Below are 20,795 nucleotides of genomic sequence, written 5' to 3' on the forward strand. Positions count from 1 at the left end.
GCCCAAATTCAAATTCAGTTTGATTTTCAGATTAACAAGGAATAATTTGTTAGTGTAAATATGTCACAGGCTGGATGCAGTGGCCCATGCCTGTGACCCCAACGCTTTGGGAGACTGAGGGGAGAGGATTGCTTGCACCAGGAGTTTGAGACCAGCCTAGGCAATATAGTGAGACCCTATCTCTATTTTTTAAAAAGTCACAAATATTGCATGTATTTAGCAATCCAGTTTTTACTGGGTGCCCTGTATTTTATCTGGCAACCCAAAGTAAAGAGCACAAGACAGTGACCATGAGTCATCAAGAAAAGCACAAACTATATTTAGTATGCAGTTCTAAAAATGTGTAACAAACATGATACTAGAAAATATCCTGGCTGGATGTGGTGGCTCACGCTTGTAATCCCAGCACTTTGGGAGGCCAAGGCTGGCAGATCACCTGAGGTCAGGAGTTCGAGACCAGCCTGATCAACATGGAGAAACCCTGTTCCTACTAAAAATACAAAATTAGCCAGGCGTGGTGGCACAGGCCTGTAATCCCAGCTATTCGGGAGGCTGAGGCAGGAGAATCACTTGAACCCAGGAGCTGGAAGTTGCGGTGAGCTGAGATCGTGCCATTGCACTCCAGCCTGGGCAACAAGAGTGAAAGTCCATCTCAAAAAAAAAAAAAAAAAAAAAAAAAAAAGAAAAGAAAAGGAAAGGAAAAGAAAACATCCCATAAAAGGTATTTAAGATTCAGATAAAGTTTCAGTTGTTTGGAAAGTTAAATACATGAAATACTTTGGACCATGCATGTTCTATTCACTGCAGAGTGCCAGCTATAAACTAAACAGTAAACATTTGATGAATAATGAAAAGCTTCACACACTATCTCCTCATTGGTGGGGGACCTCAAGCCCCTGAAGGTTGTCTCTAGCCCCGCCTCATCATTTAGTTTTAGAATTCCATCACACCTTCTACTGCAGCTGTCTGTTCCGTTGTCTTGCTTAAATCCAAGCCTGACTCAGAATTGGTGTCACTGTCTGTGTCAGGCTCTCGTTCCCTCTTGTGCCTTTTGTCCTGTGGTTCCATGATGCTACCACGAACCTTCTCTGATGAGACTTTTTGAGAGAATGAGATGATGCCTGCACTTCGCCAATATTTTGGGCTTCCTCTGCAAGCCCGTTGTTATAATGGTTAGCCAGGTGCGTGGTGTGAAGGAAATGAGAAAAGAGGCTCCACTCTTACCCCAGGAGCAGCTTTCCTAACCCCACCCACTGATAACAAGCATCACCTTGGGGCTGATTATTGGTCCCTTGCAGTCCTCAGGGCTTGTGTTAAACTTAGGACTTTATACAGTACTCAAAAAATTGCTAGATTTTATCTGAAACTTGTGTCCCACAGTTTGTTATATATTGTGGCCAGATGAGTACAAGGAATTGTCCCCATCTTGTACTTAAAGGAGATAGTTCACACTATCTCCTTTAAGTACAAGGATAGTTACTTATCCTTTAAGTACAAGGATAGTTCACACTCCTGGTAAGGTTTGCCTCTCTCTGAGTAGTGGGGTCATGGAGTGGGTCCATGGGAATAAGACATTCCTACCTTCAAAGCTTACTTTCTATCTTACAAGCTTGTCTGAAAATTCTTTTTCAAAAGTCCCATTTATCATAATTTGGAAAAATAAAATATAATTTTTTTTCTGGAAAAAAAAGTCATCCCAGTTACCATCAATCTGGAAACTAAAAGCCAGTACATCACACAATACTGTCTAGAGCATAGTAAACCCTTAGTTAGCCATGTCTATTATTATCACGCTAAGGAAAACTCCAAAATCTCCCCAATCCTTTTTGTCTGTTAGATTGCCCACAGGCCAGTTATGGCTGCTGAAGTCCAGTTTCTGAGCCAACTGCCCCCACCACATACACACCCAAGCAGAATGCTGCCAATGACCTTTATTCAATGTTGTCTTACTCCTGGGTAATGAGTTTAATTCTCACCTCTGACTGCCTTTCTAGGATGTTCCTTATTATCTTCTATTGTGTTTCAAAAGCTTCTTACATGTCTTCCCAAAGAAGAGTGGGAGTTCAGACTCAAAACTGTCAAACTAATATTCCCAACCTTTCTCCAGCTGACATTTCAATTCTAACTGGAGGCTCATCTTTTATTGTTTTGGTCATGCACAATTGTCAATTTAAGAATTCACAACCCTTCTGAAAGAAAGGTTATGAGAATTCATTGAGAAGAGAATCAGCCAGCCCAATTGAATGTTCTCTGATAAGCACACAGTACAGGAGTAGTGAATGTCAGGATTATGGCCTAATTTCCAACCTCTAAAACCTACTGTGCCTTTTAGGTTACAATAGAAGATAATAGTGATTGGGTTCATTAAACCTGTGTGTTGGCAGTTTATTTTGGAATATGAAAAGTGACGTGAAAGATGAGAATGGGGTGCACATAAAAACTATTTTGAACACCTAGAGTAGTCTTTCTTGTTTAAACAACCATGTACTGAGAGTCTGCTATGTCTAAGACACTGTTTGACAACATGGAGGCTAGCAAGATGCAGAAGACACCATCCCTCGCTTACGCTTATAGTCTAGTAGCGGAGAAATGTACACAAATATCACTAGAGAGGGTGCAAAAGAGGGAACTCAGAAAACATCTAGAGTTCCTAATCAGTGCAGTTGGGTTTTAGGGTGTGTGCCACTTTAATCCTGCTTAGATAGTTGAGTTACAGCCTAAGTTGGCAATATGTGGGGAGCATATGGCAAAACCTACAATTACTGTTGCACCAACCTAATAAAAGTTGTTGTTTACAGAGGATCCCACCATGGCCCAGGTGTGTTCTCAGTTTATCCTAATAAAAATCCTACATGGTCATAGTGTTAATCCCATTTTACTATTGAATTTGTGGCTCATGCCTAAGGTCACACAATCTAAAATGGAGTAGAGTTGAGACTGTTACTTTCTATCACAGAGCTCATGTCTTAGTTATCTTAGTATCTCCGTGGCCTCACAGAGGGCTTGCCACACACCTGAGGACCATGGCATAGTGTCATTAACACATCTGCCAAGAAGTTAAGTGAACTAGAGCAGAGCTTCTCAAATTTAAGATGCATGTGAGTCACCTGGGGGATCTTGTTATAATGCAGATTTGGATTCTACCAGGTGATGCCAATGGTGTCCTACCAGGTGATGCCATTGCTTCCCCTGGTCTGTGGTCCACATTTTGAGTGGCAAGGAACCAAGAGGAATGGAAGGAACCTGAACTTCTATCTATTTAGGTGAAGTAAAAGGTGTGGCTAACATAATATGGGAATGATTTTTAGTGATCTGTAGATAAGTGCTAGCTGTTTTAGAGACAAGATGAAAGATAGTACTTAGGAAAGGCAAATAAGTCATGTGGGCCATGTCATTTCACAATACTCTTGGAGAACTCAATCACTTAGAAACGTGTTCTAGTGCAAGAAGTTCATCAATCATCTTTTAAAGCTTAGTACTCGTGTCAGGTTCCATGGAGAAACAAAACAGTGAGGGTGTATGTGGTAGCTCATGCCTGTAATCCCAGCACTTTGGGAGGCTCAAGGTGGGCAGATCACTTGAGGTCAGGAGTTCAAGACTAGCCTGGCCAAGATGGTGAAACCCCATCTCTACTGAAAATACAAAAATTAGCCGGGTGTGGTGGCAGGTGCCTGTAATCCCAGCTACTCAGGAGGCTGAGGCAGGAGAATCACTTGAACCTGGGAGGCAGAGGCTGCAGTGAGACAAGATCGTGCCACTGCACTCTAGCCTGGACGACAGAGCGAGACTCTGCAACAACAACCAAAAAAAACACACAATGAGGCAGTTGTAGGAGACATGTTTTGTGCCCTCTGGAACTTAGTGAGACTCTCTAAAAACATTGTTTAGGCCAGGCATAGTGGCTCATGCCTGTAATCCCAGCACTTTGGGAGGCTGAGATGGGTGGATCATCTGAAGTTAGGGGTTCGAGACCAGCCTGGCCAAATGGCAAAAACCCATCTCTGCTAAAAATACAAAAATTAGCCAGACATTGTGGCATGTGCCTGTAATCCCAGCTACTCAGGAAGTTGAGACAGGAGAATCGCTTGAACCCAGGAGGCAAAGGTTGCAGTGAGCCAAGTTAACCACTTCTACTTATTTCCATTGTGATGCTCTGTAAAATTTAAATTAATCCATCTGCTTCCTTCAGAGTTTCTTTGCCACCCAAGTCAACAGTGTGGAACATGCCTTTAGGATCTTATTAGGTTGGTGCAAAAGTAAATATGGTTTTTGCCATGAAAAAATGTAAATGGTAGTATACAAGGTGTTTGTTTCAAGTGTACATATCAGCATTTAACATAGAGAATTGCTATTTCCTTCATGACTTTTTGTTTCATCACAAATGGGGAGTAACAACAAAGTAGTGAAGCAAGACTCTATTAATCATGTATACCTAGGTTTTCAATTAACAATATGTACATTTTTTGTAATTTATCTTTTCCTGTTTTTCCTCTGATTCTTTTTTTATTTTTATTTTTTTAGAGAGAGGCAGGGTTTTGTCATGTGGGCCAGGCTGGTCTTGAACTGCTGAACTCAAGCAATCTGCCTACCTTGGCCTCCCAAAGTGCTGGGATTATAGGCATGAGCCACTGTACCCGGCCTGCCTCTGATTATATTTATTAAAATATATGTCTATTAAATCAAATAATAGAAAAGGGCTTATATTTTATATTTTCTCTTTGTTATTTTTTTTTCTAGTAATTAATTTTGTTCTATTTACAAAATTATTGGTCAACATGGATTGGGGAAAAAAGCTGTTCCTTCAGATAGTTTGAGAAAAACTTCTCTGTAGTAGTGTAGCTACCTGTTAATGACTACCACCATCTAAGCTAGCATGGTGAAAAAGAACACTATTAGCTAATATATACAGAGTGTTGACTGTGTGCCAGGTACCGTTCTGAGTGCTTTATGTGTGTTAACTCATTTACTCTTATAAATTAGCTGCTATTGTATCACTGTTTTACTGATGAGAAAACTGAGACATAGAGGTTGAGTCCCTTGCCCAAGGTCACACAGCACTAAAGTGGCAAAGCCCAGTTCTAGAGTCCATGCCCTTACCCACAAGGGGATATAAGATACACATTATAGTCATAGTTCACCTAATAGCTGCAGGCTTAGGTGACTCATTTAACCTCTGTGGGAAAAGAAAAGAAAGAATTAGAAAACATAACAAAAGCTACATGGCAGAGTCCTTACAGTGTGCCAGGCATTGAGCTAAGTGCTTACTTGCATGATCTCACTGTCTCCTAAGTGTGGGGTGATATAGGAAATGGCTTCAGGTAGTTGATGGCTTAGTGGTACATGGGCTAGGCAGAAATCAAATTGCATCACATATTGAGAAAGCTATTCCTTCTTCAAGCCTCTGACTCCTAATTACACCTGGCAGAGTCTCCCGTTGGTGCAGGTCTTGAATGACTTTCTAATATCAACTTACTTCCTTTGGTTATAAAAGAAGAGTAGGCCTTAGGCCTAACACTTTCTCAGGCAACAGGGTCTTTAATTTTCATTGCACCTTCAATTTAGGGCAAGTAGTGTTGCATTTATAACAGTGATGTCAAATTTCCTTTTAAAACGTTTATTGAAGTTTAAAAAGTGAGCAACAGAAAAACATCAAAAGGATAATAGCATAGGTCTTACCTGGACTTGGCAAATGTTATGACTAAGGAAGTTTGGAAAATACTACGTTATCTTTCAAAAACTCAGTAAGGTAAGTACTATTCTCTATTTCTAGGTAGGAGATCTGGAATTTAGGAAAGTTCAGTAACCTTCCCAAGGCCACTCTGTAGGAAGTTGAGGAGATGAGCTTCAAACCTGGAAGTGTCTGCTTCCAAAATCAGTGTCCTTGACTATATATTGTCTCCTTAAGATGATGACTATGTATGTTTCCTGCCAGGACCAGCACTCTAGACTGCATATACATCATGATTTGAAAGAACAGTTATCAGTTATCAAAGTGTGGTCCTTTCAGGCGGTCCTCTAGGTAAAGGTATTTTCACCAAATACTAAGATGTCATTTGTGTCTTTCACTCGTTTGCTCACCAGTGTACGGGGGGAGTTTTCCAGAAGCTATGTGACGTGATATATCACAACACATTGAGTACAGAACCACATATGTGAATCCAACTGTCTTCTCTTATGCTGGACATTAAAAAGACTTGCAGAAACATACATGATGCCATTCTTCTCAGTAAATCTTTTTTGTTTGTTCATTTGTTTTGGAAAACAGTTTTTTTTTAAGTCATTTTTGTTAACATGTCATGGGTTTATTGTTATTTTTAAATGAATTAGTAAACACTTGAAACATTTATCCATCTTCATTTCTAAAACAATAAACATCAATACGATATAGCCCACATAAACAAATGTTTTGGGTTTGTCAAGAACATAAAGGAGACCAGGTGTGGTGGCTCACCCCTATAATGCTAGTGCTTTGGGAGGCCAAGGCAGGAGGATAGCTTGAGCCCAGGAATTTAAGACCAGCCTGGGCAACATGGCGAAGTCCTGTTTCTACCAAAAGTTCAAAAATTAGCTTGGCATGGTAGCTCACGCCTGTGGTCCCAGCTACTTGGGAGGATGAGGTGGGAGGATCATTGGAGCCCAGGATGTTGAGGCTGAGTGAGCTGTGATCACATCACTGCACTCCATCATGAGTGACAGGGCAAGACTCTGTCTTACATAAATAAATAAATAAATAAATAAATAAATAAATAAATAAATAAATAGAAAAAAAGAATGTGGCCGGGCGTGATGGCTCATGCCTGTATTCCCAGCACTTTGGGAGGCCGAGGCGGGTGGATCATTTGAGGTCAGGATTTCGAGACCAGCCTGGCATAGAAAAAAAGAATGTGGCCGGGCGTGATGGCTCATGCCTGTATTCCCAGCACTTTGGGAGGCCGAGGCGGGTGGATCATTTGAGGTCAGGATTTCGAGACCAGCCTGGCCAAGATTGTGAAACCCGTCTTTACTAAAAATACAAAAATTAGCCAGCCATGGTGGCAGGCACCTGTAATCCCAGCTACTCAGGAGGCTGAGGCAGGAGAATTGCTTGAACCCGGGAGGTGGAGGTGGCAGTGAGCCAAGATCGCACCACTGCACTCCAGCCTGGGCGACATCCATCTCAAAAAAGAAAAGAAAAGAAAAAGGCCGGGTGCAGTGGCTCACGCCTGTAATCCCAGCATTTTAGGAGGCCGAGGCAGGTGGATCACCTGAGGTCGGGAGTTTGAGACCAGCCTGACCAACATGGAGAAACCCTTTCTCTACTGAAAATACAAAATTAGCCAGGCGTGGTGGTGCATGCCTGTAATCCCAGCTACTTGGGAGGCTGAGGCAGGAGAATCGCTTGAACCCGGGAAGCGGAGGTTGCAGTGAGCTGAGATGGTGCCATTGCACTCCAGCCTAGGCAACAAGAGAGAAACTCTGTCTCAAAAAAAAAAAAAAAAAAAAAAATGTCAAGGGGTCTTGGGTACAAAGGTTCAGTTAGGAGAAATAAATAAGTATTTAAGGTGATAGAGATGTTAATTAGCTTAATTCAGTCATTCCACATTATATACACATATCATAACATCACTGTGTACCCCATCATTATACACAATTATAATTTGTCAAAGAAAGCTATTTTATAATTTAAAAGAAAAGAAAAAGGTGTGAAAAGTCTTAAGATGGATACGTGATAGTATAATATTTTTAATAATTAATGGTAACTTTTTTCTCCCATCTTTCCACCCTTCTTTTTCTCCTCCACTCCGTTCCATTCGAGCAGGTAATCCTAGAATCACATTCAAGCATGTGATTCATTGCTTCAGAAGAGGAGCATTACCAAGTGGAAAGCAGAAATGGTTTCTAGCTTTTGTGTTTCCAAAAAGCCTAAACCTATTAAGCAAATTATGCCAAGTGCTTTGAGGCAGTAATAACAAAATGGAGCAAGTGCTGCTGAGAAAAAATAGCAGCAGTATTGAGAGAGGGCAGCTTTCCCAGGACTAGAAAAATATTTCTAACTTCCTGAGAGTGGGTGTAGGGAAGAACAAAGGCAGGAGGGAGATTAGGGGATCAAAAAAGAGAGGGCTGGGCCGAAGAGGCCAGGAAGACAGAAACCAGGCACAACTCAGCTACAGTGGGCCATCTTCCAGAGTCCAGGAGCCACCTGGGAGCTGGGAACTGCCATTGCCTAAATCCAGAGTCTCTGAGAGCCAGCTATCCCTTCTCCGTATTCATGACTGTCTGCAGGAGTAACACCATTTGCCTCAAGCAACCTGAACAACTGCACCTTCAGAACATCCTTAGCCCATCAGAAGCCCAAGGAAGAGTAGCTGGGGCCCTGGATACCCAGAGGTTTGGTGAAAGTCACGTGGGAATCAGCTCTAAACTTTGTATGGGGAGATTCTGCCTGGAATAAACTGCAGGTCCACCCTGAGCTGGGAGAGCAGTTCAACACACCAGAATATTAGGATCACCAGACAGACCTGCTGGGAGTCTATAGCAAATAAGGGCCTGTGCCGTGTTCTAACAGAAGCGCCAACTGATTGTATAATACTTGATTGAGGTCAGCTTACAAGTTTTCTTGGTCCAGTATGGGGGATTTGCTTTGGATGGTTGTTCTCATCAGAGTGCTTTTGGGTAGGAAAAACTCTGCAGGCCCCGTCTTTCTTCACATCTAGCCCGTTCACTCATTAACATTCCTGCCTGGGCCCTGAGGATATCTAAGTTTTCTGAGCCCTCCTATGCAAAGTGCTTGACCTACAATAGGGGATTCCTTGAGATGAAACCCTGACACTACACAAAATCACAAATATGTGCATTTTTCTGAGGAGCAAGTCTTAGCTTTCATCAACTACTCAAAGGAGTGTCTGATACTTGGGTTGGAATCCTGGCTGCTGTTTACTAGCTGTGTGACCTTGAGCATGTCACCTAACCTGTCTATGCTTCCATTTCCTTATCTTTGAGATAGGGATGGTTATTCATTTATGTATTTACTTATTTATTCAGAAACAGAGTCTCACTCTATCATCCATATCATCCAGGCTGGAGTGCAGTGGCACAATCATAGCTCACTGCAGCCTCAAACTCCTGGGCTCAGATGATCTTCCCATCTCGGTCTCCCAAGTAACTGGAACTACAGGCACATGCCACCATGCCAAGCTAATCTTTTAATTTTTGGTAAAAAAAAAAAAAAAAAAGGGTCTCACTACATTGCCCAGGTGGCATTCGAACTTCTAACCTCAAGCAATCATCCTGCCTTGGCCTCTCAAACAGCGATGTTAAATGAGCTAGTATATGTAGAGGGCTTTGAATGACCAACTCTATGTAAGTGTTGGTTATCATTATTATAGAGGACATAGACCACAGAGGGGATGGGAAGCCTGTGTCTAAGGGAAGACCAGTGTAGAGAGGAGAGTGAGTATACCTTTGTTAAAACCAGCCCATCTTCAGGATGTAGCCTGCACAACCTTCAGAGCTTGCTTATTCAGCAAAGGGTCCTGGCATAAACCTCACACTGGAAATGCGCAGCGAGGCTGTGCTGCCTGTGGCTAGAAATGTGCTAGCTGCTAGGTTATCAGCGTACCTCCTGTTCTAAGAAAGACAAGGATCTGAAGGTGGCAGTAAGAGGGGGCCTGGAGTCATAATCACGGAGACCACAATTCTGCCCTAGAAGCCAATGTCCCCTAAGTTCTGGGCTCTAGTCGCCAAGCTGGCCTGGAGCAGGAGGTATAGCAGAATCAGACAGCAGAAACTGGAAACCTTCTCCTCCACTTTCTAGCTGAGTGTTCTTGGGCAACTTACTAAACCTCCCTAAGCCATCATTTCCTCTTCTGTCAAATTGAGCAATAATATATGCACTATGGTCAAATAATTAATGTATGCAAAGCACTTGGCAATTATATAGTGAGTGCTCAATAAACAGAGCCAATACTATGGTAACACTGCAGTACTGAGATCAGGCTGACAGGGAGCTGAGTGGCAACTGATCAGATGGGGAATCCTAGAAGAACAAGTTGAAGGACTAGTACAGTGATGACACATTTGGTCCATTGTGCAATTTTTTGCTTCGGCTTGCCTCAAAGGTTGGGATCACAGATTTCTTAGGGCTCTTTGGGCTTCTTAGGAACCAGGAGGGAGGAAAATAAAGATCGGAATATTCTTTCAAAACCATTTCCTCCCTCTCCACCCTAATATTCCTATGCAGAGAACTTGTGACACTGCTTATCTTAACAGAAATCCAGTCAAACTAGCCTAAGGACACAGAACTTTCTCACAGGCCTGGAGAAAGGGTGTGATCAAGGCCACAAGCCCTCATCTCTTCTGCTTCCAAGGTATCCCTGTTTCTTTTCATTCTGCAGACCTACTTTCTCTTCTTTATGATGTACATGATAAAAAATGGTTGACCCAGACAGCACTGCATGATTTCCTGGCTTAAATACAGCAGACTAGAGGTGCCCTATTCTCCAATTCAAATTCCTAGATGAGGGAATTTATTAGCCCGGCTCCTATCACACACCGGCCCCTGATACTCTCAACCAAATGTACATATATATGGGATGGGAGGATTAAACAGATTGAGTAGTACAGACATACAATTTCAAACAATTTGCAGAAGAAGAAAACCAAATGGCTAACAAACACTTGAAAAGATACTCATCTTCACTAATATTCAAAGATATGCAAATTAGTACAGCAATGTAAGGTACTAATTTTTTTTGGACTATCAGATTGGCAACAATGAAAAACAAAGGTAACTGAAGGAAACTTGCTAAGAGAGGAAGGTGATATGATTTTCTGGTGTACTGTTGGGCATTATGTTTTAATATTTTAAATGTGCATAAGCTTTAACCAAGTTATTTTGCTTACACAAATTTATCCTAAGGAAATAATCAGAACATGCACAGGCATATATCTACATATATGTTTATTGCCATATTTTAGTATTTAAGAAAAACTTAGAATATCATACATGCCTTTCAGTGGAGGGTAGAGGTTATGGTACAAAATAATACTGAGAGACCATTATGAAAATTATAAAGAACAAGACGGATCGGTATGTAAGAAGTATATGACCAACTGTAGGGGGAAAAAAAAAAGCCAGGCACGGTGATTCATGCCTGTAATCCCAGCACTTTGGGAGACAGAGGTAAGTGGATCACTTGAGGTCAGGAGTTTGAGACCAGCCTGGGTAATATGGTGAAACTCTGTCTCTACTAAAAATACAAAAATTAGCCAGGCGTGGTGGCACACACCTGTAGTCCCACTACTTGGGAGGCTGAGGCACAAGAATCATTTGAACCCAAGAGGCAGAGATTGGAGGCCGGGCGCGGTGGCTCAAGCCTGTAATCCCAGCACTTTGGGAGGCCGAGACGGGCGGATCATGAGGTCAGGAGATCGAGACCATCCTGGCGAACACGGTGAAACTCCGTCTCTACTAAAAAAATACAAAAAAAAACTAGCCGGGCGAGGTGGCGGGCGCCTGTAGTCCCAGCTACACAGGAGGCTGAGGCAGGAGAATGGCGTAAACCCGGGAGGCGGAGCTTGCAGTGAGCTGAGATCCGGCCACTGCCCTCCAGCCCCGGCGACAGAGCGAGACTCCGTCTCAAAAAAAAAAAAAAAAAAAAAAAAAAAAAGAGGCAGAGATTGCAGTGAGCCAAGATCATGCTACTGCACTCCCGCCTGAGTAACAGAGCAAGACTCTATCTCAGAAAAAAAAAAAAAAAGCAAGGCACAGAAAAGAGTAGATAATATGACCCCATTTTTGTTAACATATAGAGTACATATTATGTACTATACATAGTATATTTGGAGTACATACATATATGTATACACACACATATATATTTGTGTGTGTGTAATATGTATCTGAAAGAATACATATTAGATCCTTTTGTAGTTCATGAGCAAGATGATTGGGTGATCCCGCACATGTGTAAGATATGCTACCCTCAAACCTTGTTACAACATTGGCATATTACCCATCTGATATGAAAAAAACATATGAAACTAATAATTATGACCTCTGGGAATGGAATTATGGGAACTTTTCACTTTCCACTTTATCCCTTTTCATATTATTGAATTTTTTAAAAAACATGAATTACTTTTATAATCAGAAGAAAAGCAGTAAGAGATTCAATTTTGGGGGGGAAAAAGAGTACAGATTTCATATGTGAAAGGAAAATATCGACTATTTTAAAATTAAAGAAGGAAAACAAAAAATCCAATATTGTCCCAGTAACAATCAGGCATAGCAGGTGGCAATAAAGTCTGCCCCTGCCCAGGACCTGGGCTTATTAAAAGGAGCTCTCTAGGTTGTACAAGAGAAAAGTCAGCTTCTCCTAGCACCACAGAGTACATAGGGCTATCCTTTTTTTTCTCACTCTATTACCCAGGCTAGAGTGCAGTGGCATGATCATAGCTCACTGCAACCTTAAATTCCTGGGCTGAAACAATCCTCCTGCTTCAGCTTTCCACGTAGCTAATTCCACCATGCCCAGCTAATTTTTAAAACTTCTTTGTAGAGATGGGGGAGTGTCTCACTACCTTGCTCAGGCTGGGCTCTAAATCCTGACCTGAAGTGATCCTCCTGCCTCAGCCTCCCAATGTGCTGAGAGTACAGGCATGAGCCACTACGCATGGCCTAAGGACCATCCTATTTGAAGAATTTGGCTTACCTGCAACCCAAGGGCCTTTCTCTTCTACTATAAATGAATTAATGAACTTAATTAAATCGAATTTAACTCTTCAGCCAAAGCCAAAAATAATATATTTTTACATTTATATATGAAAAGAACAGACAGGTAAATGATGAGAAATGAGGTATGCAACCGAGTGAGGGTTTGGATATAGGAAGATCTAGATGCCCAGCTGAGAAACTGGGGATGGCCTAGGGTAATTCCAGAAACATATTTACTTGCTATCAAACATGGGTTTGTATGGGTGCTCAGATTTTTTTCTTTCTTTCTTTCTTTGTTTTTTTTTTTTTTTTTTCTGAGATGGAGTCTCACTCTGTCACCCCGGCCAGAGTGCAGTGGTGCCATCTTGGCTCACTGCAACCTCTGCCTCCTGGGTTCCAGCAATTCGTCTGCCTCAGCCTCCTGGGTAGCTGGGACTATAGGCGTGCACCACCACACCTGGTTAATTTTTGTATTTTTAGTAGAGACAGGGTTTCACCATGTTGGCCAGGTTGGTCTTGAACTCCTGACCTCGTGATCCACCCGCCTCCCCATCCTGCCCCCCACCGCCAAAGTGCTGGGATTACAGGCATAAGCCTCCACACCCAGCCGGATGCTCAAATTTTTAAAAGAAACTTGGGTAGGTTGAGAAATTAACATCCTCACCAGGATAATTGTTATTTTTCTAAGTGTTTCCCTTTGGATCTTTCCTTTCTTCATAGGAACATGCTAAACATTCAATGCCACAATGGATTTCAATGGGGAAAAATTAATCTTGCTTTGTAGACAACTTTACAGGAATGCCTCAGTTCCATACACTGTAGGATAGCTGTATTAATTTGGCGTAGATAGAAATTTCAATTCACATAGTTTTTTTCTTTATTTGCAGCAGTTCACCAATAATGCATTTTAGAGCATTGCTCACCCTCAGCATTAGAACTGAGTGAATCATCTGTTGAAATGGAGGCATCTATTCACCACATTACTTTTTCAAGCCTCTAACACCTTGACAGGCAAACCTCAAAGGAAGGTCTGCTTTCCTCTTCCTTTAGAATTCCCCCCAAGCAAGAAACATTTGCTGAATGCCCAGCTGGGGACATCAACATTGTTAGCACATGTTAGCAGCCTTCCAAAAATGTTTACAGTAATGGTAATGTTGGTAATAATACACCATTGGACTTATTGCAAAGACAATTTTTTCAATGTTTGTTCACATAAAACCTGCCAAATTGTTGCTATTAGAGTTGGTCATTCCTTACATTATGAGATTCCTAAAATGAAAATAGCAGTAATAGATCCTGAGAGCTGCGAGGTCATTTTGTTCAGGTTACATATTAAGGACACAAGTCTTTGGAAGATTAGGAAAGTTGTCTATAGTTTCATGACTATGAAATGGCAGATTTTTTTTTCTCCAAACCCCATGCTTTTTTTTTTTTTTTAAATTTTTTATTTTATCACAACCGTGCATGCCTCTCTCAGCCCCATATCTGCCCCAGAGATGTCAAACGTTCCCTCCTCCCTACCCATATGCTGCCTTGGAGACTCTGCCCCACTCCTGACTTGGAAGGGAGAGTACTACCTGCCATGTGACTGTGCCCCACCAGTCTCAGTTACTGACCTCGGAGTAGACATCTGACTCAAGCTGGGTTGATCGAATTCTCTCCCAGGAATTTGGAATAGGGACAAAGAGGCTGAGTCATTTAGCTATGTGGAGCCAAGCTGCAAGGTCATGCCCAGCTGGCCTGCCATAGCAGGCCGAAACCTCATGCTAGCCACAGTGAAGGGAAGCTGAGAAACCATGAGTCAGCAGAAAAAAACTCGTGTGCAAACAAAAGAGCACAAAGATGGGGCAGACCGACACCCAGAGTCAAACAGAGAGGCCATGTACCTCGAAAGGCAGAGGAGAGAGAGAGAGTAATAAAATCTGCATAATCCCCTTCTTGGTCTTATAATGCCCAGCAGCTGTATCTCCAGCGCTGGCTTATTGTGACCCCATAATAACCTCTGCCTTTCAATCAACCCTCTTTTTATTTGAGTTAGTGGAATTCTGTTCCTTGCATGCAAATTCTTCCTAAGACACTTCACAATTCATATTGGATATATTTTGGGGTAGAAAAACTATTCTGCTCTTTATGACGATTATGGAAATTGAGGTTTTATCTCAAAACCCACAACAGGCTGAGCAGCTCTCTGCATTCTCTCCACTAATTATCCAGACTTCAAAGACTGAGCTTTCAAGGTGAGTGGTTTTCAGAACTTCAAATGGGAGCCAGCCCCATTCTGGGTCTCTTTCCCCAAGGATATCTTAGAGATAGTTCAGGAAGAGAGATCTTATCGTAGTATGTAGTTGCCACCTTGGGAACATATGTCAGGACTTCCTAAAGTCTTTCTGCTTAAAGTTCCCAAGAAAGTATGGAGCCTGATTTCTCATAAAGCCACTTTTCCTTTAAAGGTACTTGTGGAATCTCTACAGGCCCAAGGTTGACATGACCATATCCGTAAAAAGCTCAGGTACTATTTCTGTGCTAATCTATTTAGAAAACAGAAATACTTTATTTTAAAAATTCTACTTACCTTTCTTGCCAGGAGCGGTGGCTCACGCCTATAATCACAGCTTTCAGGGAGGCAGAGGCGGGAGGATAGCTTGAGCCCAGGAGTTCAAGACCCACCTGGGCAATATAGGAAGACCCCGTTCTCCACAAAAAGGAAGAAAAATAAAAAGACAAAAAAAAAAAGCGTAAAAATTGTACTTACCTTTCTCAAATTATTAGAGCTAATCCTAGTATAAAATAGTGGAGAAATGGTTGAGTAAATTAGAGTGCATCAGCTGGTGGAATACTATGCAGATGTTAAAAGGGATAACTAACAAGATTAAACAACATGAAAAGACATTTTTGATTCAATGAATGAGGAAAAAGGCAGAATACAAAATTGTAAGTATCAACCTTGTAAGTATCAACCATGTGAAAATGGGTTTACATAAGGACATTTTTTTGGTAGTCTTTTTTTTTTTTTTTTTTTTTTTCCAGACAGAGTTTCTCTCTTGTTGCCCAGGCTGGAGGCTGGAGTGCAACGGTGTGATCTCCGCTCACCGCAACCTCCACCTCCTGGGGTTCAAGGGATTCTCCTGCTGTGGCCTCCCGAGTAGCTGGGATTACAGGCATGTGCCGCCACACCCGGCTAATTTTGTATTTTTAGTAGAGACAGGGTTTCTCCATTTGGTCAGGCTGGTCTCAAACTCCCAACCTCAGGTGATCTGCCCGCCTCGGCCTCCCAAAGTGCTGGAATTACAGGTGTGAGCCACTGCGCCCGGCCCCTTGGCAGTCTTTAACAAGGTAATTGAGGTTGCCACAACCATGGATCTTGGTACATAAGATAAAATCTATTGAGAATTTCTGCCTTAGAGGATTTTGGCTAAGGTAATGTCACTGTCCTAGTTCAGTTCCAGAATTTGTTCCTATATTGTCCAGATTCTGTGCCTTGTGCTGATCTACTTCTGTGCTAGTCCATAGCACTCCCAACTGATGGGACCCACTAATGATAGAGTTCTCAGTCTCTCTGTCTGTCTCAGTCTGTCTGTAGTTACTTAAAGTCTGCTATGGAGATCTTTTGCTTTGCACCACACAAATGTTAAAACTACATTTAAATTGCTTTCATTTTTTTCCGCCTACTCTTTTCCAAATCTGTGTCAAGGTGGAGATATGACTGTCCTTCAGTGTGCTAATAATGTCTGCAAAATTTCTGGGAATACCTGCCAAAGCCAAGGTGAGAGGGAGACACCTTGAATCTCTCCTTGCATTTGGTGGGAAAAAAACAATTTATAGATTGAGTGTCTCCTGTAAGCCTTTTGTTGTTGTTGTTGTTGTTGTTGTTGTTACAGAAAAATCCTTTTATGACTGTTTTCTGTTCCAATCATGAACAGAAGTCTCCTTGCAAACACTGGCCTCCTGCTGCTTTTCAAGGGTTTGGTGGCCTAATCATCTTGTGCCTGCCCTAGTAGACATTTTTTATGTTTGTGGCTTCTTATTGTCTCTTAAAAGCCTTTCCCATATCAAGGGAATTTCTACATTTTGAGTTCTGTTTTTCAAGGTAAAACTAGAACTCTCTATTCTAGTCTTATTTGTGGCCAAGGTACAAGCATGTGACCTAGTTTCTGCAATCAGATGTAGCCATGCAACACTGAATGCAGAAGATAAAACCATGAGAAAGCAGGTGTCATGCAGAATTTGTTTTCTGGTGAAGCTATGGAGCTTGCCAGTGGCACAGAAATGGCCCAGCACCAGTGTTGGTACCCCCAGCAGAGAGTTAGTGCAGCCACCGTGCCAACGCCACTGGCATTCTCTTCTATAACAGTCCAGCAGTATGATTTGTATATAACTTTCTGCCAGGTAACCCATTACATGATTCTCTGGCCCTTCCAGACAGTCTATGTACTATCTAATACCCTTTAATACTTTCTTTTTTTTTTTTTTTGAGACAGAGTCTCACTCTGTAACCCAGGTTGGAGTACAGTGGTGCAATGTCAGCTCACTGCAACCTCTGCCTCTCTGATTGAAGTGATTCTCCTGCCTCAGCCTCCTGAGTAGCTAGGACTACAGGCACAAGACACCACACCCAGCTAACTTTTTGTATTTGTAGTAGAGATGGGGTTTCGCTATGTTGACCAGGCTGGTCTCGAACTCCTGACCTCAGGTGATCCACCCACCTCGGCCTCCCAAAGTGCTGGGATTACAGGCGTGAGCCACCATGCCTGGTTCATTTTATTTTTAAACTAGTAAGAGTGGAGATTCTGTTGTTTGCAACCAAAAATCTTGAACAATATACCTGCATTCATGATTTTACATTAGGCTGAAAGACTTAAAAGTGGGCCAGGCACACTGACTCATGCCTGTAATCTCAGCACTTTGGGAGGCCGAGGTGGGAGGATCACCTGAGGTCAGGAGTTCAAGAGCAGCCTGGCCAACATGGTGAAACCCCATCTCCACAAAAATACCAAAAAATTAGCCGGACACGATGGCGGGTACCTGTAATCCCAGCTATTCTGGAGGCTGAGGTGGGAGAATCGCTTGAACCAAGGAGGCAGAGGTTGCAGTGAGCCAAGATTTCACCATTGCATTCCAGCCTGGGTGACACAGCAAGACTCCATCTCAAGAAAAAAAGAAAAAAAAGTGATTTATTTTTCTCGTTCATCATGTTTCCCCAGCCTGTAGATATAAATTTGGTCACTTTTTTTTTTTTTTTTGAGATGGAGTTTTGCTCTTCTTGCCCAGGCTGGAGTGCAGTGGCACTATCTCAGCTCACTGCAACCTCCACCTCCCGGGTTCAAGTGATTCTCCTGCCTCAGCCTTCTGAGTAGCTGGGATTACAGATGCCCATCACCATGCCCAGCTAGTTTTTTGTATTTTTAGTAGAGACGGGTTTCACCATGTTAGCCAGGCTGGTCTCAAACTCCTGACCTCAGGTGATCCACCTGCCTTGACCTCCCAAAGTGCTGGGATTACACGCGTGAGCCACCGTGCCTGGCCAATTTGGTCACATTAATGACAAATCCTAATTTTTACTGGCTCTTGTTTCAACCTACATAATGCAGGTTTTCTGGCCTCACCCGACGTCTCTCCCAGAATCCCCAAGGATGATCTTGTATGTGCTCACAAACAGTTCTCTCCTATTCCTCTCTTTTGCCTCCTATGTTGTTGGCTGTGGCCCAAGAAGCCATTTGCAGGTCCATACCTATGTCAGTACCAAGCATTACGAGACTGATGCCCATGATAAATGTGTGCTGCCTCCTAATGCTTTCACTCCATGTCACCCCTCGACCCAGCAACACAATGTAGGCCGATTTGCCTTACAGATGTCTCTCATAAAACTGCTTCCTTTAACAACTGTATGAAGCCCTTTTGTCTCTAGGGCTCAGAAGTGTGTACTGGGAATGAGCTAAGGAATCAAATAGGGTGCTATCTTTTTTGTTTATTTGTTGTTGTTGTTATTATTATTATTATTATTTTGAGACAGAGTCTTGCTTTGTCGCCCAGGGGGGAGTGCAGTGGCGTCATCTCGGTTCACTGCAAGCTCCGCCTCCCGGGTTCACGCCATTCTCCCGCCTCAGCCTCCCGAGTAGCTGGGACTACAAGCGCCCACCATCACGCCTGGCTAATTTTTGTTTTTATATTTTTAGTAGAGACACGGTTTCACCGTGTTAGTCAGGATGGTCTCTATCTCCTGACCTCGTGATCCGCCCGCCTTGGCCTCCCAAAGTGCTGGGATTACAGGCGTGAGCCACTGCGCCGGCCTTTTTATTTTCTTTTTTCTTTTTTCTTTCTTCTTTTTTTTGAGATGGAGTCTCGCTCTGTCGCCCAGGGTGGAGTGCAGTGGCGCAGTCTCGGCTCACTGCAAGCTCCGCCTCCCGGAGCTTTACGCCATTCTACCGCCTCAGCCTTCCTAGTAGCTTAGACTACAGGAGCCCGCCACCCCACCCGGCTAATTTTTTTGTATTTTTAGTAGAGACGGGGTTATACAGTGTTAGCCAGGATGGTCTCCATAAGATGACCTCGTGATCCGCCCGCCTCGGCCTTCCGAAGTGCTGGGATTGCAGGCGTGAGCCACTGCCCCCGGCTCTTTTTTGTTTCTTTATTCTTTTTCCAATTCACAGGCTCCTCTCTCTTCCCTCAGGCAAGTCATGTCATACAAATTGACATCTGCAAATAGATATCACTGGCTGTACCTAGTCATCGTTCAAGCCAGTCAGAACAGTTTAGGATCAAGCTGGTGGACTTCTGAAGCATTATTTTTATTTTTCAATGTTTCACAGATGTTGTTATAATGGTATTTTTCAACAACTAGAAAAGTATGGCCTAAAACAGTCAACTTGTCCTATAAAATTTATGCTGACACAGCGTGCCTTTGCCAGAATACTTTCTTACACATGTCTTCTTCCCCTACACCTCAGAGTATTTGTCTATTAACAGAACTTATTTGGCAAGTAGATTCAGAATGTCAGCACAAGCACTGAAGGAAAATGGAACAAATTAGGGAATTTCTCAGCAGAACCACTGCCAGCTTTCTCTGGGCACTTGTACCAGTGTTTATTTTAATGACTTCAGTCAGGATATTTTCCTCACCTTAATGCAGAAGCTCAAGATTTTAGAGATCAGCAGAGGATTCAGTGTATTTTAGTCTTGCTTTGCAGAAATTATTGGGTGGAGTTTTTCTGTGAGTAAATGGAGCAGTAAAAATCCCTCTTTACCACCACTTTCCACCCCAGCTTTGTCATTTGGCATCTGTCCACCTGAATTTATTTTAACAATTCCAGCTTATGGTTCTTACGAGATCATAAAGCAATATTATGTCCACGGATTGAGTTCTGCATATAGCATTTAAAAATCTCTTATCTAGAAAAATTACCAAAAATGTCTCAGAATTCTGTAGGTACAAGATTTCCTTTTTTTTTTTTTTTTTTTTTTTTTTTTTTTTTTTTTTTTTTGGTTTGGTTTTATGATGTCTTTTGGAAACATGGTTTGCCCCTTGTATAGTGAACCCTTGGACATTTTTCAAAATTCATCAAAGGACAAAGAAAGGAAAAACTGGTGAATGTGACAGAGGCACCCAGCAGTGTTCTGAGGGACAGATTTCACAAGCTGCCCAAATGGCCCAAAAGAATTTACAGGGAAGGCAGGTAAGCCCTTTAAGTTTGATTCCAAGTTAAAGATACATTCTGGGGAGTTTTGATGTGGAAAAGGTATCTGAGGATCTCAGTTTACTCTTCATATCTCTAGCTGAACCTTAGATGAGAGAAGAGACAAATCTTGAGGATGTGGTAGGAAGGCAAGCTACATGAGGAGGAATAGCAGATGTGGAGGAGAAACAAGACTCAGGATGTACTTGAAAGATAGCTGGCTTTCAGGGAGATGGTTCCTTCATCACTGCCTGTTTCCATCACTGTCATGCCGTGTCTACCCTCTCTTGCATTTTCTCACAACCAGTTTTACAAAACATCCAGAGGGAACTGACACAGCGTGTCTTTTGCCAGCACACCTTCTTACGCATGTCTTCCTCCCCTACACCCCTAAGCACCATGTTTTTAGGTATATGAAATTGATTGTCAGA

General features: G+C 42.4%; 1 protein-coding gene and 1 non-coding gene across 2 annotated transcripts in view; one reads left to right on the forward strand and one right to left on the reverse strand.

Annotated features, from left to right (window-relative positions):
• AKIRIN2 (akirin 2) overlaps nucleotides 1–20,795 on the reverse strand; it is a 149,597-nt gene that overhangs the window by 34,472 nt on the left and 94,330 nt on the right. The window lies entirely within an intron of this gene.
• LOC126954091 (small nucleolar RNA U13) lies at nucleotides 11,900–12,003 on the forward strand. The gene has a single exon (XR_007725537.1). It is a non-coding gene; the product is annotated as a small nucleolar RNA U13 (small nucleolar RNA).

This window comes from Macaca thibetana, chromosome 4 (genome assembly GCF_024542745.1).
Source record: "Macaca thibetana thibetana isolate TM-01 chromosome 4, ASM2454274v1, whole genome shotgun sequence".
Classification (NCBI taxonomy): Eukaryota; Metazoa; Chordata; class Mammalia; order Primates; family Cercopithecidae; genus Macaca; species Macaca thibetana.